Source organism: Rhinoderma darwinii, chromosome 5 (genome assembly GCF_050947455.1).
Source record: "Rhinoderma darwinii isolate aRhiDar2 chromosome 5, aRhiDar2.hap1, whole genome shotgun sequence".
NCBI lineage: Eukaryota > Metazoa > Chordata > Amphibia > Anura > Rhinodermatidae > Rhinoderma > Rhinoderma darwinii.
Genome location: NC_134691.1, coordinates 230,370,559 through 230,396,320, shown reverse-complemented (window position 1 = coordinate 230,396,320; position 25,762 = coordinate 230,370,559). Strand labels below are relative to the sequence as shown.

General features: G+C 46.3%; 8 non-coding genes and 3 pseudogenes across 8 annotated transcripts; all 11 read left to right on the top strand.

The window, feature by feature from the left end:
* The first annotated feature begins 60 nt into the window (after positions 1-60).
* Positions 61-248, top strand: LOC142653887 (U2 spliceosomal RNA). Its single transcript, XR_012848738.1, has one exon. It is a non-coding gene; the product is annotated as a U2 spliceosomal RNA (small nuclear RNA).
* A 1,328-nt stretch (positions 249-1,576) lies between these two features.
* On the top strand, positions 1,577-1,767 carry LOC142653608 (U2 spliceosomal RNA). Its single transcript, XR_012848534.1, has one exon. It is a non-coding gene; the product is annotated as a U2 spliceosomal RNA (small nuclear RNA).
* A 1,320-nt stretch (positions 1,768-3,087) lies between these two features.
* Positions 3,088-3,157, top strand: LOC142654652 (U2 spliceosomal RNA; annotated as a pseudogene).
* A 763-nt stretch (positions 3,158-3,920) lies between these two features.
* LOC142654062 (U2 spliceosomal RNA) lies at positions 3,921-4,117 on the top strand. The gene has a single exon (XR_012848854.1). It is a non-coding gene; the product is annotated as a U2 spliceosomal RNA (small nuclear RNA).
* A 1,330-nt stretch (positions 4,118-5,447) lies between these two features.
* On the top strand, positions 5,448-5,638 carry LOC142653607 (U2 spliceosomal RNA). Its single transcript, XR_012848533.1, has one exon. It is a non-coding gene; the product is annotated as a U2 spliceosomal RNA (small nuclear RNA).
* A 6,663-nt stretch (positions 5,639-12,301) lies between these two features.
* On the top strand, positions 12,302-12,498 carry LOC142654282 (U2 spliceosomal RNA). The gene has a single exon (XR_012848978.1). It is a non-coding gene; the product is annotated as a U2 spliceosomal RNA (small nuclear RNA).
* A 1,312-nt stretch (positions 12,499-13,810) lies between these two features.
* Positions 13,811-14,001, top strand: LOC142653606 (U2 spliceosomal RNA). Its single transcript, XR_012848532.1, has one exon. It is a non-coding gene; the product is annotated as a U2 spliceosomal RNA (small nuclear RNA).
* A 1,344-nt stretch (positions 14,002-15,345) lies between these two features.
* Positions 15,346-15,536, top strand: LOC142653605 (U2 spliceosomal RNA). Its single transcript, XR_012848531.1, has one exon. It is a non-coding gene; the product is annotated as a U2 spliceosomal RNA (small nuclear RNA).
* A 1,328-nt stretch (positions 15,537-16,864) lies between these two features.
* On the top strand, positions 16,865-17,055 carry LOC142653603 (U2 spliceosomal RNA). Its single transcript, XR_012848530.1, has one exon. It is a non-coding gene; the product is annotated as a U2 spliceosomal RNA (small nuclear RNA).
* A 1,330-nt stretch (positions 17,056-18,385) lies between these two features.
* Positions 18,386-18,527, top strand: LOC142654618 (U2 spliceosomal RNA; annotated as a pseudogene).
* A 1,378-nt stretch (positions 18,528-19,905) lies between these two features.
* LOC142654299 (U2 spliceosomal RNA) lies at positions 19,906-20,121 on the top strand (annotated as a pseudogene).
* Positions 20,122-25,762: the final 5,641 nt, after the last annotated feature.

Sequence of the window (25,762 nt, the reverse complement as noted above, 5' to 3'; positions counted from 1 at the left end):
TATTTATTATTTGCTGCTTCATGGCTTGCGCTGCGTCGCAGTAATGTTTGTATGATGACGATTGATTGTCAATAAAGCAATTTTCAATCAAAAAATCTGTTCTTATCAGTTTAATATCTGATACGTCCCCTATCTGGGGACCATATATTAAATGGATTTTTCGAACAGGGAGATGGAAATAGAGCTTGCTCTGTCCACTCCACGCATTGACCTGGTATTGCAGTATTTCCAGGACCGGTGCACCCTTCCCTTATGTGTTGACTAAAATCAGATTCCAAAAGTGCTATTTGTGTTTGCTATTGTTTTTGTCTTTCTGATGGGATCTCCCCTTTTAATCCCATTATTTCAACACCTGTTGGACAATGCATTTGTACAGTCATGTGTGATAATGAGCTCATTTATTAAATGCAATTAATTAATACATTGCCACCTCTTGTTGTGTGTGTGTGTGTGTGTGTGTGTGTGTGTGTGTGTGTGTGTGTGTGTGTGTGTGTGTCTTCTGTGTTTCTGTGTTTCCGGCATTTCACATTGGAACAGCTCATTCACCTTCCTTGTCTTCTCTCCGCCCTCCCTTTTAGGTAAGTTAAAGAGCTGCACCTGAGCCAGCCACTGATTGATGCAGCACCACAGTCAAATAGTGGAGTGGAGTGGAGTAGGGGAACAGCAAACAGCCATTAAAGCAGCCAGCCGCCTACCCGCCACAATGGACCTACCTGTGTACACTAGATGGATGTGATGGAATGTACTGTCGTCCCTACATTTCAAGAAGAAGTAAGAATTGCAGTTGCAACAAACCCTTGCTTGCCTACAAAGAGAGCAGCAATTTGGATTTGTTACTATGTTACCTGGAAGAATAACAAACTGTGCAAGGATGGAGGTTGTAGGAGCAAAGAGAAGTTGTCTGTAAAGTTGGTGGATGCCTATTTTCCATTTTGCAGTCCCTTGTCTCCCTCTTGTGGCCTCCTGGAGGCAAGTAGCTGTGCAAAAAAAAGACAGCCTGGCGGCCGGCTGTTGCAGTGTTGCCCTCTCAGGCAACACTGAGTGACTGACTGAGCCGCACCGTCTTATATAAAGTTCAGACGGAACTTTGCACGTGTCATAGTGGAGCCCTCAGGATTCCAGAGCCAGCTTTCTGACATCATAATGGGGCCTGCCTCAGAGATAAAAGCCTGGGCCCAGGCAGTGTTGGTCAGTGCTGCTCAGCAGGCAGCACCGGACTGGATTGGATTAAAGCTGATACAAGGTGTGAAGGAACAAGGGGTGGCTGTGGGCATGCACTTGCTGCCGCTGCCAGTGTTTATCTGCATGGCAGGAGGGCATTTGGGCGTTGCCAGGAAGGCGTTTTTATGTAGATTCCTCCTCCTCTTTCAGCACTGCATTGTGGTGCAAGCAAAAGAAGCAAATCCTGTCTGGCTTCCTCTCCGGCCTTTATTCACCTCCCTCCCGCTTAGTAGCTGTAAATGTGTGTGAGCCTGCAGGGCCCCATGGAATTGCCTAGGAGTAGGCTGAATCAATCGCTGCAAGGGGTGAACAGCAGTATTAGGCAGGCTCGGTCAACGGCCGGCCCATTCGGGTTATCGCTTCTCGGCCTTTTGGCTAAGATCAAGTGTAGTATCTGTTCTTATCAGTTTAATATCTGATACGTCCCCTATCTGGGGACCATATATTAAATGGATTTTTCGAACAGGGAGATGGAAATAGAGCTTGCTCTGTCCACTCCACGCATTGACCTGGTATTGCAGTATTTCCAGGACCGGTGCACCCTTCCCTTATGTGTTGACTAAAATCAGATTCCAAAAGTGCTATTTGTGTTTGCTATTGTTTTTGTCTTTCTGATGGGATCTCCCCTTTTAATCCCATTATTTCAACACCTGTTGGACAATGCATTTGTACAGTCATGTGTGATAATGAGCTCATTTATTAAATGCAATTAATTAATACATTGCCACCTCTTGGTGTGTGTGTGTGTGTGTGTGTGTGTGTGTGTGTGTGTGTGTGTGTGTGTGTCTTCTGTGTTTCTGTGTTTCCGGCATTTCACATTGGAACAGCTCATTCACCTTCCTTGTCTTCTCTCCGCCCTCCCTTTTAGGTAAGTTAAAGAGCTGCACCTGAGCCAGCCACTGATTGATGCAGCACCACAGTCAAATAGTGGAGTGGAGTGGAGTAGGGGAACAGCAAACAGCCATTAAAGCAGCCAGCCGCCTACCCGCCACAATGGACCTACCTGTGTACACTAGATGGATGTGATGGAATGTACTGTCGTCCCTACATTTCAAGAAGAAGTAAGAATTGCAGTTGCAACAAACCCTTGCTTGCCTACAAAGAGAGCAGCAATTTGGATTTGTTACTATGTTACCTGGAAGAATAACAAACTGTGCAAGGATGGAGGTTGTAGGAGCAAAGAGAAGTTGTCTGTAAAGTTGGTGGATGCCTATTTTCCATTTTGCAGTCCCTTGTCTCCCTCTTGTGGCCTCCTGGAGGCAAGTAGCTGTGCAAAAAAAAGACAGCCTGGCGGCCGGCTGTTGCAGTGTTGCCCTCTCAGGCAACACTGAGTGACTGACTGAGCCGCACCGTCTTATATAAAGTTCAGACGGAACTTTGCACGTGTCATAGTGGAGCCCTCAGGATTCCAGAGCCAGCTTTCTGACATCATAATGGGGCCTGCCTCAGAGATAAAAGCCTGGGCCCAGGCAGTGTTGGTCAGTGCTGCTCAGCAGGCAGCACCGGACTGGATTGGATTAAAGCTGATACAAGGTGTGAAGGAACAAGGGGTGGCTGTGGGCATGCACTTGCTGCCGCTGCCAGTGTTTATCTGCATGGCAGGAGGGCATTTGGGCGTTGCCAGGAAGGCGTTTTTATGTAGATTCCTCCTCCTCTTTCAGCACTGCATTGTGGTGCAAGCAAAAGAAGCAAATCCTGTCTGGCTTCCTCTCCGGCCTTTATTCACCTCCCTCCCGCTTAGTAGCTGTAAATGTGTGTGAGCCTGCAGGGCCCCATGGAATTGCCTAGGAGTAGGCTGAATCAATCGCTGCAAGGGGTGAACAGCAGTATTAGGCAGGCTCGGTCAACGGCCGGCCCATTCGGGTTATCGCTTCTCGGCCTTTTGGCTAAGATCAAGTGTAGTACCTGCTCAAGCTGAGGTTAGTAATCATCCCTGCCGGTGGTACAGCGGCCATCGTAGGGGGATGACAGAACGCCGAGGTGAGGGCAGGGAACCACAACGGTCATCGCTCTGGTGTACGCATTTGGTTTAAAGGTACCATTTGTAGGTGACCAGGCGACCGCCGGATCGAGGTCAGGAGGTCGGGTAGTATGAAAGCCCGAGTTGCTATGTGCCCCAGGGCTGGTGACCCTGGGGTGCCCTAACTCACTGGGGGTGGGATCCCACTGAGCAAAGGCACATTTGCACGCACTCTTCTTTCACACTTCTAAGCACACACCTTTATTCTCCCGGCCTTCTGGCTGGGAGATGAGGAATTTTTTATACCTGGCGGATGTCCAGGCTGTATCACAGCGCACATCCACTTATTTAATTTTGTTTTTCACTGTGTGTTTGTCACGTTTTGTCACAAGGATTTTGGGATGCGGTGCCCTTTTGGGACCCTCCTGAGGTCTAGGGGGAAAATGTGTGGCCTTCTGGTTCCTTTTTCCCCTGCAACCCGGCCTCCCTTCTTCGGAGGGGAGGTGCACCTTAGATGCAGGCTCCAAGGTGGACACTGGGGTGGCAGCCCAGGTAGAAGCCTTGGAGTGTTGTTGGGTCTCCCTAAGCTTCGGCGAAGGGGGATCATCGATCCTTGATCCTCTAGGCCTAAGGCTTGGAGGGTCGAGGAATGGTTATGCGGGGCCTCTCTCTTTTAAGAGAAGGGCTGCGATAGACCGCATCCTTGTGCACTTTTTGTGTGGCACCTCTGCACTTTTTATGCACTTGGGTGATAGAAAGCACGACTCGGGCTTTCAACAAAAATCTGTTCTTATCAGTTTAATATCTGATACGTCCCCTATCTGGGGACCATATATTAAATGGATTTTTCGAACAGGGAGATGGAAATAGAGCTTGCTCTGTCCACTCCACGCATTGACCTGGTATTGCAGTATTTCCAGGACCGGTGCACCCTTCCCTTATGTGTTGACTAAAATCAGATTCCAAAAGTGCTATTTGTGTTTGCTATTGTTTTTGTCTTTCTGATGGGATCTCCCCTTTTAATCCCATTATTTCAACACCTGTTGGACAATGCATTTGTACAGTCATGTGTGATAATGAGCTCATTTATTAAATGCAATTAATTAATACATTGCCACCTCTTGTTGTGTGTGTGTGTGTGTGTGTGTGTGTGTGTGTGTGTGTGTGTGTGTGTGTGTGTGTGTGTCTTCTGTGTTTCTGTGTTTCCGGCATTTCACATTGGAACAGCTCATTCACCTTCCTTGTCTTCTCTCCGCCCTCCCTTTTAGGTAAGTTAAAGAGCTGCACCTGAGCCAGCCACTGATTGATGCAGCACCACAGTCAAATAGTGGAGTGGAGTGGAGTAGGGGAACAGCAAACAGCCATTAAAGCAGCCAGCCGCCTACCCGCCACAATGGACCTACCTGTGTACACTAGATGGATGTGATGGAATGTACTGTCGTCCCTACATTTCAAGAAGAAGTAAGAATTGCAGTTGCAACAAACCCTTGCTTGCCTACAAAGAGAGCAGCAATTTGGATTTGTTACTATGTTACCTGGAAGAATAACAAACTGTGCAAGGATGGAGGTTGTAGGAGCAAAGAGAAGTTGTCTGTAAAGTTGGTGGATGCCTATTTTCCATTTTGCAGTCCCTTGTCTCCCTCTTGTGGCCTCCTGGAGGCAAGTAGCTGTGCAAAAAAAAGACAGCCTGGCGGCCGGCTGTTGCAGTGTTGCCCTCTCAGGCAACACTGAGTGACTGACTGAGCCGCACCGTCTTATATAAAGTTCAGACGGAACTTTGCACGTGTCATAGTGGAGCCCTCAGGATTCCAGAGCCAGCTTTCTGACATCATAATGGGGCCTGCCTCAGAGATAAAAGCCTGGGCCCAGGCAGTGTTGGTCAGTGCTGCTCAGCAGGCAGCACCGGACTGGATTGGATTAAAGCTGATACAAGGTGTGAAGGAACAAGGGGTGGCTGTGGGCATGCACTTGCTGCCGCTGCCAGTGTTTATCTGCATGGCAGGAGGGCATTTGGGCGTTGCCAGGAAGGCGTTTTTATGTAGATTCCTCCTCCTCTTTCAGCACTGCATTGTGGTGCAAGCAAAAGAAGCAAATCCTGTCTGGCTTCCTCTCCGGCCTTTATTCACCTCCCTCCCGCTTAGTAGCTGTAAATGTGTGTGAGCCTGCAGGGCCCCATGGAATTGCCTAGGAGTAGGCTGAATCAATCGCTGCAAGGGGTGAACAGCAGTATTAGGCAGGCTCGGTCAACGGCCGGCCCATTCGGGTTATCGCTTCTCGGCCTTTTGGCTAAGATCAAGTGTAGTATCTGTTCTTATCAGTTTAATATCTGATACGTCCCCTATCTGGGGACCATATATTAAATGGATTTTTCGAACAGGGAGATGGAAATAGAGCTTGCTCTGTCCACTCCACGCATTGACCTGGTATTGCAGTATTTCCAGGACCGGTGCACCCTTCCCTTATGTGTTGACTAAAATCAGATTCCAAAAGTGCTATTTGTGTTTGCTATTGTTTTTGTCTTTCTGATGGGATCTCCCCTTTTAATCCCATTATTTCAACACCTGTTGGACAATGCATTTGTACAGTCATGTGTGATAATGAGCTCATTTATTAAATGCAATTAATTAATACATTGCCACCTCTTGTTGTGTGTGTGTGTGTGTGTGTGTGTGTGTGTGTGTGTGTGTGTGTCTTCTGTGTTTCTGTGTTTCCGGCATTTCACATTGGAACAGCTCATTCACCTTCCTTGTCTTCTCTCCGCCCTCCCTTTTAGGTAAGTTAAAGAGCTGCACCTGAGCCAGCCACTGATTGATGCAGCACCACAGTCAAATAGTGGAGTGGAGTGGAGTAGGGGAACAGCAAACAGCCATTAAAGCAGCCAGCCGCCTACCCGCCACAATGGACCTACCTGTGTACACTAGATGGATGTGATGGAATGTACTGTCGTCCCTACATTTCAAGAAGAAGTAAGAATTGCAGTTGCAACAAACCCTTGCTTGCCTACAAAGAGAGCAGCAATTTGGATTTGTTACTATGTTACCTGGAAGAATAACAAACTGTGCAAGGATGGAGGTTGTAGGAGCAAAGAGAAGTTGTCTGTAAAGTTGGTGGATGCCTATTTTCCATTTTGCAGTCCCTTGTCTCCCTCTTGTGGCCTCCTGGAGGCAAGTAGCTGTGCAAAAAAAAGACAGCCTGGCGGCCGGCTGTTGCAGTGTTGCCCTCTCAGGCAACACTGAGTGACTGACTGAGCCGCACCGTCTTATATAAAGTTCAGACGGAACTTTGCACGTGTCATAGTGGAGCCCTCAGGATTCCAGAGCCAGCTTTCTGACATCATAATGGGGCCTGCCTCAGAGATAAAAGCCTGGGCCCAGGCAGTGTTGGTCAGTGCTGCTCAGCAGGCAGCACCGGACTGGATTGGATTAAAGCTGATACAAGGTGTGAAGGAACAAGGGGTGGCTGTGGGCATGCACTTGCTGCCGCTGCCAGTGTTTATCTGCATGGCAGGAGGGCATTTGGGCGTTGCCAGGAAGGCGTTTTTATGTAGATTCCTCCTCCTCTTTCAGCACTGCATTGTGGTGCAAGCAAAAGAAGCAAATCCTGTCTGGCTTCCTCTCCGGCCTTTATTCACCTCCCTCCCGCTTAGTAGCTGTAAATGTGTGTGAGCCTGCAGGGCCCCATGGAATTGCCTAGGAGTAGGCTGAATCAATCGCTGCAAGGGGTGAACAGCAGTATTAGGCAGGCTCGGTCAACGGCCGGCCCATTCGGGTTATCGCTTCTCGGCCTTTTGGCTAAGACCAAGTGTATTTATACAGGAGGTTTTTAGTCAGAAGGTGCTCAGGTACCCTCTCTCTCGGCCTCGGGGGATCGTCCAGGTTCGCCTGGACTTCACCCCCGTGCTGCTATTTGGGAGAGAGGCTTAGTCCTGAGCAACGAGTTGCGATCCCCCCCCCAGCCCTTTGGTACGTCTCAGGACTCCATAGGGCGCAGCATTTGCTGTGCGGTTCGGCCTGGCCACGGAAATGGCAGGCGAGCCAGATGCGGTGCCGGTGTATGCCCGGCTAAAGAACTCTGCCAGATTTATCGTGGCAGAGGGTGGAGGCGGTCCACGTGGCGTGAAATTTTTGGTCAACACGATCTTGGAAGAACTACTGGCGGTCCACAAAAACGAGATTTTGGCTATCCAGGACTACCCGAAACGAGGAATATTTGATGTCACCTTTATGGGAGAAGGAATCCTCCGTGATGCCATGGACCGAGCTGAGAGGAGAAAAGGTGAACTCGTGGTAGCGGGAGTCCAGGTAGTAGAACATGCCTTTGAAATTACCAAACTCGTTGTGATTAAAATGTACTCCCCATATGTGAAGGATATGGAAGTGGCAGCATTTCTAGCTGCCTACTTCAAGAACGTTAAACTATTGGGGAGAGTTATGAACGAGTGTGGAGTGTGGACCGTCAAGTGGAAGTTTTTAGTGACTTTGATAAAGGACCCCTCCACCCAAGAAACGAGATTACCACCGGCTCGTTTTAAAATTGGAAATGTGAATGGCGACCTCTATTTTTCAGGGATGCCAAACTTCTGCAGGGCCTGCGGTACTTATGGACATACCAGTTTTAACTGCGATGTCACCTGTAGAAACTGTGGAAGCAAAGAGCACAATATGAGAGAGTGCTCACAAGAGAAAAAATGTAATTTTTGCCAAAAAACTGGTCATTTGTACTATTCTTGTCCCCATAGGTACCGAGGCGAAGAAAATGAGCAACCCGAGGCGCCCCCACGTGCTCCACCAGCAGACCAGTCCCACCCCCGGGGAGAGGAGCATGCCGGGGCCGCGAAGGAGCAGCGAGGCACCTGGGCTTCAGTGGTGCGGAGTAATGGAGCCAAAGCAGGTGCCTCGCAGCCAGCAACCTCTGAGGAAAGGAAGGAGCCCAGCGCCAATGACAAAAGGCAAGCTAAGCGGAAGGCGGAAAAGGAGCAGGCCACCAATGATACTGTGGCATCCCAGAGGGCTGGTTGTCCAGTGGGTGCCGGGCCTGCTCCTGTACCTGGGTCTCAGGAGTCTGACTCCGAGCAGGAGAACTGGGTAGCGGTGGGTCCCCGGAAAAAGGGAAAACAGGAGCGTGCTGGTAGGAGGGAATCAGGGGAGGAGCAGATGGACACATCCGTGAAGAAAAGAGAGGCTCCTCCTAGGACCACCTCCTCGCCTGACCTGGTGAGGAGGGTGGGCACTGTTCCCTCCCAGATACCGGACACCCCGCCATGTGCGCAACCTCCCCCTCTAAGACGGCGTCAACAGAGCCTGGGGGGAGAGGCGGGGCCCTTGGGGGACCCACCCGAAATGGACCTACGTGGTCACCCAGTTGAGACCCAGGTGACGCTAAGCGAGAGTGGGCTCCCCTTGTACGAGATAAGAGTTGCTGGCACGGCTCTCAGTGAAGGAAGTTCCTCTCCCTTTTCGTCCCTCTTTGCAGGCGATTCGGACGAGGGTGGGGATATGAGCGCGAACGAGAATTCTGGTAATGCTGGTGGAGGAAATGTCTGATTTTAAGTTCCACGAATATTTATTATTTTAAAATCAAGACGTTATTTTAAATCTCCACAATGTCAGAAGTAAAGGGAATCTCCCTCAACGTGAGGGGCGCCAAGTCCAAAGTTAGAAGGGTTGCTCTCTTCAGCTTTTTAGCTGGCCTGGCAGCCTCTGTTTTTTTCCTGCAGGAGTGCGGCATTCCCCATACGATGAAGTACCATAAATACCAAGAGGATTGGAAGTATGGTCCATCAGTCTGGTCTGGATCTAACGAGTCCAGATCAGCAGGGGTCGCCATTCTTTTTAAGGGAAACGTTTTAATCGATTTTATCCAAGAGATTCTTCCAGGACGTATTTTATTGGTTAAGGCTTTTATTGACGGTGTGAAATGGCAGTTCTTAAATTTTTATGGCTCACCTGACAAAAATGAAAGAGCAGAAATGTTAGCGATTTTACCTCTTTTTATTAACACGACTGAGCCTTTTATCCTCGCAGGTGATTTTAATTGTATCCTGAGAGGGGAACGCCGGCTTACCAGTGCTACAAGCAGGAACTATGATAAGACCTCTGGACTGCTCAAAGATATGGTGGGTGATTTTAAGTTAAAAGACGTTTATAAAGAATGTAACAGGAGCAGTCCAGAGGAAGCCGGCGTTACCTGGAGCAACGCCACCTGTAGCTCCAGGATAGATTTTATATTTTGTAACGAGAATCTACTGCCTTTTAAATGTGAAGTTTTAACCAATGTTTTTTCCGATCACAAGCTTTTATCATTTTATGTAAAGCGTGATTTTAATAACATTATTAGTAAAAAGTCCTGGAAGTTAAATGTTTCCCTTTTAGATGATCCACAGGTTTTTACAGATTTTATTGAATTTTACAAAGAGAGTAGGCGGGTGAGAGACACACGGGCTCCCATCACTGAATGGTGGGAGAAAATGAAAAGAAAAATAAAAGAATTTTTTATTAAAAAAAGTGTGGCAAAAGCCAGAGAGAAGAAAGCTTTTTTTAAAATCCTCAACACCCACCTACAGACCCTGTACAAGATGAGAGAGCATGAGATAGATGTAAAAGACGACATCACCAACTTAAAAAAAGAGATAGCTCAGTGCCTGGAGCAGAAAGGTAAAGAAATTATATTTCGTTCTAAAGTACAGCACGTGGAAGAGAACGAGACCTGCTCCAGGTACTTTTTTAAGAAAATGAACAATAAAAAAGCTATTCTTAAAAATATTGATGGGGTGTCGGATGTACAGGGTCTTTTAAGTAAAGTTCATGAGTTTTATACTGACCTTTTTAATGTGAAAACTGTGGATCGTGATTTTATGCGTGACTCGCTGAAGGAGATTACCACTGTTTTAGACCCTGTCTCCCAGAATTTTTTATTGCAGGAACTGTCGGAGCAGGAGATTTTAGAGACAGTGAAGAGTTTTAAAGCAGGTAAAGTTCCTGGCCCGGACGGTATACCCAGCGAGTTTTATGTCAAATTTTATGATATTTTAAAAGATGATCTCTTAAACCTTTTTACCGAAGTCTTTCATTCCAAGATGCTGCCTAAGTCCTGGCGGAAGGGTGAGGTCTCCTTGCTATACAAGAAAGGTGACATCGCAGTTTTAGAGAATTGGAGACCAATAACCCTTCTGAATAGTGACTACAAAATAATGGCAAAACTATGCGCAAACCGTTTAAAAGCCATAGTACCCCACATCATACACTCTAACCAGGTGTGTGGGGTGCCAGGCCGCAGCATCTGGGATAATATTAATTTAATAAAAGATGCGATTGAAGACACAAAATCTAGAAAAGGTAAATTAGCCATTTTATCCATAGATTTTCAAAAAGCTTTCGACCGAGTATCGCACTTTTATCTTTTTAAGGTTTTAGAGCGGATGGGTATACCTGAAGGTTTTTTATTATCTATTAAAGCCTTTTATAAAGATTGCACAAGCAAAATTTTAGTAAATGGTTTTAAGACACAGGACGTTCTTTTAAACTCTGGGGTGAAGCAGGGGTGTCCCTTGTCCCCACTGCTTTTCATATGTGCACTAGAGCCTCTGCTATGCGCAATACGCCGGGACAAACAGATACGTGGAGTCCCCCTGCCGGGGGGTGGCGGCATAGAGGCTAAAGCAGTGGGGTACATGGATGATGTGGCGATACTTTGTAGGGACACCCTCTCGCTTCAGAAAGCCCTAAAACAAATTGAGTTTTATTGCTGTGCTTCCGGTTTTAGAATAAACTTTAGCAAAAGTAATGTTTTAAGCATAGGAAGCATGGTTTTTAGAGACGTACCCGTTCCTGTGTCAGATACTATTAAAGTTTTAGGTATCTCCTTCAGTGAGCACGACAATGGTTTTATAAGTTGGGACATGGTGGCGCAGAAGGTAAACAATAAAATTTGTATGTGGAATATGAGGAAACTCACTATGGAGGGAAAAATTTTAATCATAAAAATGGTCATTTTACCCCTTCTTTTATACACGAGCATGGTGTTCCCTCCCCCAACAGTTTTATTACGAAAAATAACAAAAGCATGTTTTACCTTCTTTTGGAGTTCCAGGATGGAGAAATTGAAACGAGAAACGGTAATAAAGTCCAAACCAAAGGGTGGCAAAGATTTCCCTGATTTTAATAGGTTTCTTTTAGTTAAGTTCTTTAGTTTCTGTTTTAATTCCCTTTTTAAAGAGCACTATTGGTCTTACTTTTTACGTTTTAATACTGGGTTTTTTATGCGGAGGTTTGGTTGGTTCAACATAATTTTATCCTCACCATACGCTTTTAAATTACCAGCGAATTACGTAATTTTAGAAAAAATAGTGGCTCTCTTCAATTTAAAAGGGAAGACCGTGAACGAGCTTAAAAACAGCAAAAAAATAATTAAAGACCTGAGAGAGAGCGAGACGGTCAGCAATGTAGAGAATTTTAATACGCAACGATGTGCTTTTATTTTCAAAATAATTAATGTGTTTTATCTTTTTAATGCACAGATGGACCTGGCCTGGAGCTGCGTTCATCAATGTCTTCCATGCCGGGCATTCCAGTACAGAAGAGGATTCGCGAGGTCTGCCGTCTGCCCGAGGGAAGGCTGCCAGGCCGAGGAAACTATAAGACATATTTTTTGGACATGTGACTTTGCAAAACAATTTTGGAAAAAAATATTCCCTCTTTTGGTGAAGATGGCGGACCTAAAGGACTTAAACTATGAAGATATTTTATATGGACTTTTTGGATGCCCAACCGCGAGTCAGAAGATAATTGCATGGAAGACGATGAATTGCGCCAAAGAAGCTCTATGGAAGGCCAGGAACATCCTCCTTTTTAAGCACGACGTTTTATCGGTTGATGATGTTTTAGGTCTTTGTTTTAGTGAGATGTATATTTATTTTTTACTAGACAAAAAAAGGAATGCCACCCTTCTAAATAAATGGTTTGTGACTGACTGGAACTCCAAATAAATAAAGATTTGCCCCATGTCCCTCTACATAAATTTTATGAAAATTTGATTTTACTATTGTTACAATGTAAAAATTCTTTGTATTTATCTATGTAACTAAAATGTGTTTTATTGTAAAATTGAAATTTTTATAAATAAATCATTGACACCCCCGCGAGGGGGTAGCCAACTGAAAAAAAAAATCTGTTCTTATCAGTTTAATATCTGATACGTCCCCTATCTGGGGACCATATATTAAATGGATTTTTCGAACAGGGAGATGGAAATAGAGCTTGCTCTGTCCACTCCACGCATTGACCTGGTATTGCAGTATTTCCAGGACCGGTGCACCCTTCCCTTATGTGTTGACTAAAATCAGATTCCAAAAGTGCTATTTGTGTTTGCTATTGTTTTTGTCTTTCTGATGGGATCTCCCCTTTTAATCCCATTATTTCAACACCTGTTGGACAATGCATTTGTACAGTCATGTGTGATAATGAGCTCATTTATTAAATGCAATTAATTAATACATTGCCACCTCTTGTTGTGTGTGTGTGTGTGTGTGTGTGTGTGTGTGTGTGTGTGTGTCTTCTGTGTTTCTGTGTTTCCGGCATTTCACATTGGAACAGCTCATTCACCTTCCTTGTCTTCTCTCCGCCCTCCCTTTTAGGTAAGTTAAAGAGCTGCACCTGAGCCAGCCACTGATTGATGCAGCACCACAGTCAAATAGTGGAGTGGAGTGGAGTAGGGGAACAGCAAACAGCCATTAAAGCAGCCAGCCGCCTACCCGCCACAATGGACCTACCTGTGTACACTAGATGGATGTGATGGAATGTACTGTCGTCCCTACATTTCAAGAAGAAGTAAGAATTGCAGTTGCAACAAACCCTTGCTTGCCTACAAAGAGAGCAGCAATTTGGATTTGTTACTATGTTACCTGGAAGAATAACAAACTGTGCAAGGATGGAGGTTGTAGGAGCAAAGAGAAGTTGTCTGTAAAGTTGGTGGATGCCTATTTTCCATTTTGCAGTCCCTTGTCTCCCTCTTGTGGCCTCCTGGAGGCAAGTAGCTGTGCAAAAAAAAGACAGCCTGGCGGCCGGCTGTTGCAGTGTTGCCCTCTCAGGCAACACTGAGTGACTGACTGAGCCGCACCGTCTTATATAAAGTTCAGACGGAACTTTGCACGTGTCATAGTGGAGCCCTCAGGATTCCAGAGCCAGCTTTCTGACATCATAATGGGGCCTGCCTCAGAGATAAAAGCCTGGGCCCAGGCAGTGTTGGTCAGTGCTGCTCAGCAGGCAGCACCGGACTGGATTGGATTAAAGCTGATACAAGGTGTGAAGGAACAAGGGGTGGCTGTGGGCATGCACTTGCTGCCGCTGCCAGTGTTTATCTGCATGGCAGGAGGGCATTTGGGCGTTGCCAGGAAGGCGTTTTTATGTAGATTCCTCCTCCTCTTTCAGCACTGCATTGTGGTGCAAGCAAAAGAAGCAAATCCTGTCTGGCTTCCTCTCCGGCCTTTATTCACCTCCCTCCCGCTTAGTAGCTGTAAATGTGTGTGAGCCTGCAGGGCCCCATGGAATTGCCTAGGAGTAGGCTGAATCAATCGCTGCAAGGGGTGAACAGCAGTATTAGGCAGGCTCGGTCAACGGCCGGCCCATTCGGGTTATCGCTTCTCGGCCTTTTGGCTAAGATCAAGTGTAGTATCTGTTCTTATCAGTTTAATATCTGATACGTCCCCTATCTGGGGACCATATATTAAATGGATTTTTCGAACAGGGAGATGGAAATAGAGCTTGCTCTGTCCACTCCACGCATTGACCTGGTATTGCAGTATTTCCAGGACCGGTGCACCCTTCCCTTATGTGTTGACTAAAATCAGATTCCAAAAGTGCTATTTGTGTTTGCTATTGTTTTTGTCTTTCTGATGGGATCTCCCCTTTTAATCCCATTATTTCAACACCTGTTGGACAATGCATTTGTACAGTCATGTGTGATAATGAGCTCATTTATTAAATGCAATTAATTAATACATTGCCACCTCTTGTTGTGTGTGTGTGTGTGTGTGTGTGTGTGTGTGTGTGTGTGTGTGTGTGTGTGTGTGTGTGTGTGTGTGTGTGTGTCTTCTGTGTTTCTGTGTTTCCGGCATTTCACATTGGAACAGCTCATTCACCTTCCTTGTCTTCTCTCCGCCCTCCCTTTTAGGTAAGTTAAAGAGCTGCACCTGAGCCAGCCACTGATTGATGCAGCACCACAGTCAAATAGTGGAGTGGAGTGGAGTAGGGGAACAGCAAACAGCCATTAAAGCAGCCAGCCGCCTACCCGCCACAATGGACCTACCTGTGTACACTAGATGGATGTGATGGAATGTACTGTCGTCCCTACATTTCAAGAAGAAGTAAGAATTGCAGTTGCAACAAACCCTTGCTTGCCTACAAAGAGAGCAGCAATTTGGATTTGTTACTATGTTACCTGGAAGAATAACAAACTGTGCAAGGATGGAGGTTGTAGGAGCAAAGAGAAGTTGTCTGTAAAGTTGGTGGATGCCTATTTTCCATTTTGCAGTCCCTTGTCTCCCTCTTGTGGCCTCCTGGAGGCAAGTAGCTGTGCAAAAAAAAGACAGCCTGGCGGCCGGCTGTTGCAGTGTTGCCCTCTCAGGCAACACTGAGTGACTGACTGAGCCGCACCGTCTTATATAAAGTTCAGACGGAACTTTGCACGTGTCATAGTGGAGCCCTCAGGATTCCAGAGCCAGCTTTCTGACATCATAATGGGGCCTGCCTCAGAGATAAAAGCCTGGGCCCAGGCAGTGTTGGTCAGTGCTGCTCAGCAGGCAGCACCGGACTGGATTGGATTAAAGCTGATACAAGGTGTGAAGGAACAAGGGGTGGCTGTGGGCATGCACTTGCTGCCGCTGCCAGTGTTTATCTGCATGGCAGGAGGGCATTTGGGCGTTGCCAGGAAGGCGTTTTTATGTAGATTCCTCCTCCTCTTTCAGCACTGCATTGTGGTGCAAGCAAAAGAAGCAAATCCTGTCTGGCTTCCTCTCCGGCCTTTATTCACCTCCCTCCCGCTTAGTAGCTGTAAATGTGTGTGAGCCTGCAGGGCCCCATGGAATTGCCTAGGAGTAGGCTGAATCAATCGCTGCAAGGGGTGAACAGCAGTATTAGGCAGGCTCGGTCAACGGCCGGCCCATTCGGGTTATCGCTTCTCGGCCTTTTGGCTAAGATCAAGTGTAGTATCTGTTCTTATCAGTTTAATATCTGATACGTCCCCTATCTGGGGACCATATATTAAATGGATTTTTCGAACAGGGAGATGGAAATAGAGCTTGCTCTGTCCACTCCACGCATTGACCTGGTATTGCAGTATTTCCAGGACCGGTGCACCCTTCCCTTATGTGTTGACTAAAATCAGATTCCAAAAGTGCTATTTGTGTTTGCTATTGTTTTTGTCTTTCTGATGGGATCTCCCCTTTTAATCCCATTATTTCAACACCTGTTGGACAATGCATTTGTACAGTCATGTGTGATAATGAGCTCATTTATTAAATGCAATTAATTAATACATTGCCACCTCTTGTTGTGTGTGTGTGTGTGTGTGTGTGTGTGTGTGTGTGTGTGTGTGTGTGTGTGTGTGTGTCTTCTGTGTTTCTGTGTTTCCGGCATTTCACATTGGAACAGCTCATTCACCTTCCTTGTCTTCTCTCCGCCCTCCCTTTTAGGTAAGTTAAAGAGCTGCACCTGAGCCAGCCACTGATTGATGCAGCACCACAGTCAAATAGTGGAGTGGAGTGGAGTAGGGGAACAGCAAACAGCCATTAAAGCAGCCAGCCGCCTACCCGCCACAATGGACCTACCTGTGTACACTAGATGGATGTGATGGAATGTACTGTCGTCCCTACATTTCAAGAAGAAGTAAGAATTGCAGTTGCAACAAACCCTTGCTTGCCTACAAAGAGAGCAGCAATTTGGATTTGTTACTATGTTACCTGGAAGAATAACAAACTGTGCAAGGATGGAGGTTGTAGGAGCAAAGAGAAGTTGTCTGTAAAGTTGGTGGATGCCTATTTTCCATTTTGCAGTCCCTTGTCTCCCTCTTGTGGCCTCCTGGAGGCAAGTAGCTGTGCAAAAAAAAGACAGCCTGGCGGCCGGCTGTTGCAGTGTTGCCCTCTCAGGCAACACTGAGTGACTGACTGAGCCGCACCGTCTTATATAAAGTTCAGACGGAACTTTGCACGTGTCATAGTGGAGCCCTCAGGATTCCAGAGCCAGCTTTCTGACATCATAATGGGGCCTGCCTCAGAGATAAAAGCCTGGGCCCAGGCAGTGTTGGTCAGTGCTGCTCAGCAGGCAGCACCGGACTGGATTGGATTAAAGCTGATACAAGGTGTGAAGGAACAAGGGGTGGCTGTGGGCATGCACTTGCTGCCGCTGCCAGTGTTTATCTGCATGGCAGGAGGGCATTTGGGCGTTGCCAGGAAGGCGTTTTTATGTAGATTCCTCCTCCTCTTTCAGCACTGCATTGTGGTGCAAGCAAAAGAAGCAAATCCTGTCTGGCTTCCTCTCCGGCCTTTATTCACCTCCCTCCCGCTTAGTAGCTGTAAATGTGTGTGAGCCTGCAGGGCCCCATGGAATTGCCTAGGAGTAGGCTGAATCAATCGCTGCAAGGGGTGAACAGCAGTATTAGGCAGGCTCGGTCAACGGCCGGCCCATTCGGGTTATCGCTTCTCGGCCTTTTGGCTAAGATCAAGTGTAGTATCTGTTCTTATCAGTTTAATATCTGATACGTCCCCTATCTGGGGACCATATATTAAATGGATTTTTCGAACAGGGAGATGGAAATAGAGCTTGCTCTGTCCACTCCACGCATTGACCTGGTATTGCAGTATTTCCAGGACCGGTGCACCCTTCCCTTATGTGTTGACTAAAATCAGATTCCAAAAGTGCTATTTGTGTTTGCTATTGTTTTTGTCTTTCTGATGGGATCTCCCCTTTTAATCCCATTATTTCAACACCTGTTGGACAATGCATTTGTACAGTCATGTGTGATAATGAGCTCATTTATTAAATGCAATTAATTAATACATTGCCACCTCTTGTTGTGTGTGTGTGTGTGTGTGTGTGTGTGTGTGTGTGTGTGTGTGTGTGTGTGTGTGTGTGTCTTCTGTGTTTCTGTGTTTCCGGCATTTCACATTGGAACAGCTCATTCACCTTCCTTGTCTTCTCTCCGCCCTCCCTTTTAGGTAAGTTAAAGAGCTGCACCTGAGCCAGCCACTGATTGATGCAGCACCACAGTCAAATAGTGGAGTGGAGTGGAGTAGGGGAACAGCAAACAGCCATTAAAGCAGCCAGCCGCCTACCCGCCACAATGGACCTACCTGTGTACACTAGATGGATGTGATGGAATGTACTGTCGTCCCTACATTTCAAGAAGAAGTAAGAATTGCAGTTGCAACAAACCCTTGCTTGCCTACAAAGAGAGCAGCAATTTGGATTTGTTACTATGTTACCTGGAAGAATAACAAACTGTGCAAGGATGGAGGTTGTAGGAGCAAAGAGAAGTTGTCTGTAAAGTTGGTGGATGCCTATTTTCCATTTTGCAGTCCCTTGTCTCCCTCTTGTGGCCTCCTGGAGGCAAGTAGCTGTGCAAAAAAAAGACAGCCTGGCGGCCGGCTGTTGCAGTGTTGCCCTCTCAGGCAACACTGAGTGACTGACTGAGCCGCACCGTCTTATATAAAGTTCAGACGGAACTTTGCACGTGTCATAGTGGAGCCCTCAGGATTCCAGAGCCAGCTTTCTGACATCATAATGGGGCCTGCCTCAGAGATAAAAGCCTGGGCCCAGGCAGTGTTGGTCAGTGCTGCTCAGCAGGCAGCACCGGACTGGATTGGATTAAAGCTGATACAAGGTGTGAAGGAACAAGGGGTGGCTGTGGGCATGCACTTGCTGCCGCTGCCAGTGTTTATCTGCATGGCAGGAGGGCATTTGGGCGTTGCCAGGAAGGCGTTTTTATGTAGATTCCTCCTCCTCTTTCAGCACTGCATTGTGGTGCAAGCAAAAGAAGCAAATCCTGTCTGGCTTCCTCTCCGGCCTTTATTCACCTCCCTCCCGCTTAGTAGCTGTAAATGTGTGTGAGCCTGCAGGGCCCCATGGAATTGCCTAGGAGTAGGCTGAATCAATCGCTGCAAGGGGTGAACAGCAGTATTAGGCAGGCTCGGTCAACGGCCGGCCCATTCGGGTTATCGCTTCTCGGCCTTTTGGCTAAGATCAAGTGTAGTGCTTTAGGGTATTGCCTTGTTTCTTGGTCAGGAGGTGCCCTGGTACCCTTTTCCTTGGCCTGGGGGGATCGTCTCTTTTACAAGAGACTTCACCCCTCTGCTGCTATTGGGGAGGAGGATTAGTCCAGGGCAACGAGGAGCGATCACCCACCTGACACCTCGGTGTTGAAGGTTTACCTTGAAAGACGTCAGAATGGAGACCGTACCGGATTATATGAAGACCAGGAACGCTGTTCGTTTTATGGTGACGGAACTGGAAAGGACCAAGAAAGACCTGCGTTTCCTGAGCAAAGATTTGTTGCTGGGACTGTTTCGGCTGAGCAAGGAGGATATACTGGCTGTAATGGATTATCCACGGAGAGGTGTCTACGACGTCACGTTCATTAACGAAGATACTTACTTGAAGTTTTTGGGAATTTTTAATGAGACACGTGGAGATTCAAGACTGGAAGGTATTGTACTGGTGCCACACTTCTCTGAGTGGCAACGGCTTGTGACTGTTAAAATGTACTCTCCATATGTTGAAGAGGAGGACATTAGCATATTCCTAGGGAAGTATTGTGGGAAAGTTGTGGAGAAAGGCAAAGTCCTGAATGAGTTTGGCTTTTGGACCGGTAAGTGGAGATTTCTTTGTTCACTGAAACTTGACAAAACTTCTGGGAAATTGGTGATCCCGCCGGCACGCTTTAAAATTGGAAACACAACTGGAGATTTGTTTTTTTCTGGGATGGACATCTTCTGCAGGAACTGTAAAAAATATGGGCACAATACAGCAGAATGTCAAAAGACTGTCTGTACGAAATGTTTGCAGGAAGGCCACAGCTACCAAGACTGCAAAGAGGAAAAGATTTGTAACATGTGTGGAGAGGGTGGGCATGTCTTCAGGATATGTCCAAAGAGACATGGAAGAGGAGTGCAACAAGAGAGCGGAACGAGTATGGAGAAAAGTAAACCGAATGTTGAAGAGGTTGCTTCAGTAACGAAAAAAATGGAGAATAGTGGAGGAGAAAGTGTTAAAGATATAGATATGGGGAAAGAAAAAATGGCTGAAAAAAGAAAAATTGAGAAAGCTAAAATATCTAAAGAAGAAAGTGAAGAAAGAGAGAAGATAAGGAGAGAGGTTATGATTTTACGGGAGAAGGCGGATATAGAGGATTTGCGTGAAAGAATAGAATCACATTTGTCAAAACATTTTTTCCGCTTTATGGAAAGATTTAGCATACCACCTTGGTTGGTGGAAGAGGTTAAAAGTGAATGGGATGGTGAAACCCTGAAGCAGGAACACTTAGAAATGCTTGTTATTTTTGCGATAAAAAAAGGCTTGGTGCCATGATTTAAATGGCAACAGATATGGATGTATTTGTGTAATGGATATGTATGTACAATAAATATATTAAAAGAGGAAAATTAAAAAAAAAAAAAAAAAAAAAAATATATATATACATTTTTCATTATGATGATCCAAGTCTTAAGATTTGAGTTTTAAGATTTTAGACTTGAGACCTGAGTGGAAAAAAAAAAAAAAAAAAAAAAAAAAAAAAAAAAATCTGTTCTTATCAGTTTAATATCTGATACGTCCCCTATCTGGGGACCATATATTAAATGGATTTTTCGAACAGGGAGATGGAAATAGAGCTTGCTCTGTCCACTCCACGCATTGACCTGGTATTGCAGTATTTCCAGGACCGGTGCACCCTTCCCTTATGTGTTGACTAAAATCAGATTCCAAAAGTGCTATTTGTGTTTGCTATTGTTTTTGTCTTTCTGATGGGATCTCCCCTTTTAATCCCATTATTTCAACACCTGTTGGACAATGCATTTGTACAGTCATGTGTGATAATGAGCTCATTTATTAAATGCAATTAATTAATACATTGCCACCTCTTGTTGTGTGTGTGTGTGTGTGTGTGTGTGTGTGTGTGTGTGTGTGTGTGTGTGTGTGTGTGTCTTCTGTGTTTCTGTGTTTCCGGCATTTCACATTGGAACAGCTCATTCACCTTCCTTGTCTTCTCTCCGCCCTCCCTTTTAGGTAAGTTAAAGAGCTGCACCTGAGCCAGCCACTGATTGATGCAGCACCACAGTCAAATAGTGGAGTGGAGTGGAGTAGGGGAACAGCAAACAGCCATTAAAGCAGCCAGCCGCCTACCCGCCACAATGGACCTACCTGTGTACACTAGATGGATGTGATGGAATGTACTGTCGTCCCTACATTTCAAGAAGAAGTAAGAATTGCAGTTGCAACAAACCCTTGCTTGCCTACAAAGAGAGCAGCAATTTGGATTTGTTACTATGTTACCTGGAAGAATAACAAACTGTGCAAGGATGGAGGTTGTAGGAGCAAAGAGAAGTTGTCTGTAAAGTTGGTGGATGCCTATTTTCCATTTTGCAGTCCCTTGTCTCCCTCTTGTGGCCTCCTGGAGGCAAGTAGCTGTGCAAAAAAAAGACAGCCTGGCGGCCGGCTGTTGCAGTGTTGCCCTCTCAGGCAACACTGAGTGACTGACTGAGCCGCACCGTCTTATATAAAGTTCAGACGGAACTTTGCACGTGTCATAGTGGAGCCCTCAGGATTCCAGAGCCAGCTTTCTGACATCATAATGGGGCCTGCCTCAGAGATAAAAGCCTGGGCCCAGGCAGTGTTGGTCAGTGCTGCTCAGCAGGCAGCACCGGACTGGATTGGATTAAAGCTGATACAAGGTGTGAAGGAACAAGGGGTGGCTGTGGGCATGCACTTGCTGCCGCTGCCAGTGTTTATCTGCATGGCAGGAGGGCATTTGGGCGTTGCCAGGAAGGCGTTTTTATGTAGATTCCTCCTCCTCTTTCAGCACTGCATTGTGGTGCAAGCAAAAGAAGCAAATCCTGTCTGGCTTCCTCTCCGGCCTTTATTCACCTCCCTCCCGCTTAGTAGCTGTAAATGTGTGTGAGCCTGCAGGGCCCCATGGAATTGCCTAGGAGTAGGCTGAATCAATCGCTGCAAGGGGTGAACAGCAGTATTAGGCAGGCTCGGTCAACGGCCGGCCCATTCGGGTTATCGCTTCTCGGCCTTTTGGCTAAGACCAAGTGTATTTATACAGGAGGTTTTTGGTCAGAAGGTGCTCAGGTACCCTCTCTCTCGGCCTCGGGGGATCGTCCAGGTTCGCCTGGACTTCACCCCCGTGCTGCTATTTGGGAGAGAGGCTTAGTCCTGAGCAACGAGTTGCGATCCCCCCCAGCCCCTTGGTCTCCGTAAGACAAGGGGCGCAGCGAAAGCTGTGCGGTTCGACCTGGCCACGCTAATGGCAGGCGAACCCGATGCGGTGCCGGTGTACGCCCGGCTTAAGAATTCTGCACGATTTATCGTGGCAGAGGGTGGAGGCGGTCCCCGTGGTATTAAATTTTTAGTCCACGCCATTTTGGAAGATCTGCTGGCGGTCCACAAGAACGAGCTCTTGGCTATCCAGGACTACCCGAAGCGAGGAATCTACGATGTCACCTTCATGGGAGAAGGAATACTCCGTGATGCTATGGACCGAGCTGAGAGGAAACAAGGTGAACTCGTAGCAGCGGGAGTCAAGGTAGTAGAGCATGAATTTGAAATAACCAAACTCGTGGTGATTAAAATGTATTCCCCATATGTGAGAGATATGGAAGTGGCAGCATTTCTAGCTGCCTACTTCAAAAATGTCAAACTCCTGGGGAAAGTGATGAACGAGTGTGGAGTGTGGACCGCCAAATGGAAGTTTTTAGTTACGCTGATTAAGGACCCCTCCACCCAAGAAACGAGATTACCACCGGCTCGTTTTAAAATTGGAAATGTGAATGGCGACCTCTACTTCTCAGGGATGCCAAACTTCTGCAGGGCTTGTGGTACCTATGGACATACCAGTTTTAACTGCGATGTCACCTGCAGAAACTGTGGAAGCAAAGAGCACAATATAAGGGAGTGCACAGAAGAAAAAAAATGCAACTTTTGTCAAAAAACTGGTCACTTGTATTTTTCTTGTCCTCATAGGTACCGAAGCGGAGAAGAAGAGCAACCCGGGGCGCCCCCACGTGCTCCACCAGCGGACCAGCCCCGCCCTCAGGGAGAGGAACAAGCCAGTGCTGCAAAGGAGCAGCGGGGTACCTGGGCTTCAAGGGTACGGTCTGTTGGAGCCAAAGCAGGTACCTCACAGCCAACAGCCTCAGAGGAGAGAAGGGAGTCCAGTGCGAAGGAAAAACGCCAAGCCAAACGTAAGGCTGAGAAGGGGCAGGCCAGTGAGATAACTGAGGCATCCCAGAGTGCTGGTTGCTCAGTGGATGCCGGGCCTGCTCCCAATCCTGGGTCTCTAGATACGGAGTCTGAAGAGGAAGGTTGGCTGAAAGTGGGTCCCCGTAAAAAGGGTAAACAGGAGCGTGCCGGTAGGGGGGTGACAGGGGAGGAGCAAATGGATACGTCCGTAAAGCAAAGTGAGGCTCCTCCTAGAACCGCCCCCTCGTCGTTACTGGTGAGGAGGGTGGGCACTGTTCCCCCCGAGCCAACCGACACCCCGCCATGTGCGCAACCTCCCCCTCTAGAACGGCCTGCACGGCCTGCACGGCCTCAGGGGGGAGCGGCGGGGCCCTTGGGGGACCCACCCGATACAGACCTATATGGTCAGCCGTTAGAGACCCAGGTAAGGCTGTGTGAATCTGGACTCCCTGTATACGAGATGAGGGCTGTTGGCTCGACGCTCACGGAAGGTAGTTCCTCTCCTGAATCATCCCCTTTCTCGCTAGAGTCAGACGAGGGCGGGGAGATGAGTTCAAGCGAGATTTCTGGTATTGCTGGTGGAGGCCAAGTCTGATTTTAAGTAACACGATTATTTATTTTTTAAAATCAAGACTAACACAATTAAAACTCCACGATGTCTGAAATAAAGGGGATCTCCCTCAACGTGAGGGGCGCCAAGTCCAAAGTCAGAAGGGTTGCTCTCTTCAGTTTTTTATCTGGCCTGGCAGCCTCTGTTTTTTTCCTGCAGGAGTGCGGCATTCCCCATGCAATGAAGTACCATAAATACAAAGAGGATTGGAAGTATGGTCCATCAGTCTGGTCTGGATCTAACGAGTCCAGATCAGCAGGGGTCGCCATTCTTTTTAAGGGAAACGTTTTTATTGATTTTATTCAAGAGATTCTTCCAGGACGTATTTTATTGGTTAAAGCTTTTATTGACGGCGTAAAATGGCAGTTTTTAAATTTTTACGGCTCACCTGACAAAAATGAGAGAGCAGAGATGCTAGAAATGTTACCTCTTTTTATTAATACAACTGAGCCTTTTATCCTCGCAGGTGATTTTAACTGTATCCTGAGGGGGGAACGCCGGCTTACCAGTACTACAAGTAGGAATTACGATAAGACCTCTGGACTGCTCAAAGATATTGTAAATGATTTTAAATTAACAGATTTGTACAAAGAATGTAATAGGAGCAGCCCAGAGGAAGCCGGCGTTACCTGGAGCAACGCCACCTGTAGCTCCAGGATAGATTTTATTTTTTGTAATGAGAATGTACTGCCTTTTAATTGTGAAGTTTTAACTAATGTTTTCTCAGATCACAAGCTTTTATCATTTTATGTAAAGCGTGATTTTAATAAACCGGTGTGTAAGAAGTCCTGGAAGTTAAATGTTTCCCTTTTAGATGATCCACAGGTTTTTACTGATTTTATTGAATTTTACCAAAAATGCAGGCGGGGGAGAGACATGCGTACTCCCATCAGTGCATGGTGGGAGAAAATGAAAAAAAGAATAAAGGAATTTTTTATTAAAAAGAGCGTGGCGAAAGCCAGAGAAAAACATGCTTTTTTTAAAATTCTCAGCACCCGTCTGCAGACCCTGTACAAGATGAGAGATAATGAAATTGACGTTAAAACTGACATCACTAATTTAAAAAAAGAAATAGCTCAGTGCCTGGAGCAGAAAGGCAAAGAAATCATTTTTCGTTCCAAAATTCAGCATGTGGAGGAGAATGAGACCTGCTCCAGGTACTTTTTTAAAAAAATTAACAATAAAAAGGCTATTATTAAAAATATTGAAGGTGTGTCAGATGTACAGGGTATTTTAAGTAAAGTTCATGAGTTTTATGCTGACCTTTTTAGTGTTAAAACTGTGGATCATAATTTTATGCGTGACTCACTGAAGGAGATTACTACTGTTTTAGACCCTGTCTCCCAGAATTTTTTATTACAGGAGCTGACGGAGCAGGAGGTTTTAGAAACGGTAAAGAGTTTTAAAGCCGGAAAAGTTCCCGGACCGGACGGTATACCCAGTGAGTTTTATGTCAAATTTTATGACATTTTAAAAGAGGATCTTTTTAGCCTTTTTTATGAAGTTTTTAATTCCAAGATGCTGCCTAAGTCCTGGCGGAAGGGTGAGGTCTCCCTGCTACATAAGAAAGGTGACATCGCAGTTTTGAAGAACTGGAGACCAATAACCCTTCTGAATAGCGACTATAAAATAATGGCAAAAGTGTGCGCAAATAGATTAAAAGCCATAATACCCCACATTGTACACTCTAACCAGGTGTGTGGGGTGCCAGGCCGCAGCATCTGGGATAATCTTAACCTGGTAAAAGATGTGATTGAGGACACGAGGTCTAGAAGAGGTAAATTAGCCATTTTATCTATAGACTTCGAGAAGGCGTTCGACCGTGTCTCTCATTTTTATCTTTTTAAGGTTTTAGAGCGTATGGGTATACCTGAAGGATTTTTATTATCACTTAAAGCCTTTTATAAAGATTGCACAAGCAAAATTTTAGTGAATGGTTTTAAGACACAGGACGTGATTTTAGACTCAGGGGTGAAGCAGGGGTGTCCCTTGTCCCCACTGCTTTTTATTTGCGCATTAGAGCCTCTACTGTGTACAATTCGCCGCGATAAGTTAATACGTGGAGTCCCCCTGCCCGGGGGTGGCGGCGTAGAGGCTAAAGCAGTGGGGTACATGGACGATGTAGCGGTTTTTTGCAGGGACACCCTGTCGCTTCAGAGAACCCTCAGACAAATTGAGTTTTATTGCTGTGCTTCCGGTTTTAAGGTGAACTTCGACAAAAGTAATATTTTAAATATAGGAAGCATGGCTTTTAGAGACATACCCGTCCCTGTGTCAGATAATATTACGATTTTAGGTGTCTCCTTCAGTGAGTGCGATAATGGTTTTATCAGTTGGGACATGGTGGCGCAGAAGGTAAATCAAAAAATATGTATGTGGAACATGAGAAAACTTACCATGGAGGGAAAAGTTTTAATTATTAAAATGGTCATTTTACCCCTGCTTTTATATCTCAGTATGGTTTTCCCTCCCCCCACGGTTTTATTGCAAAAAATTACTAAAGCATGTTTTACCTTCTTTTGG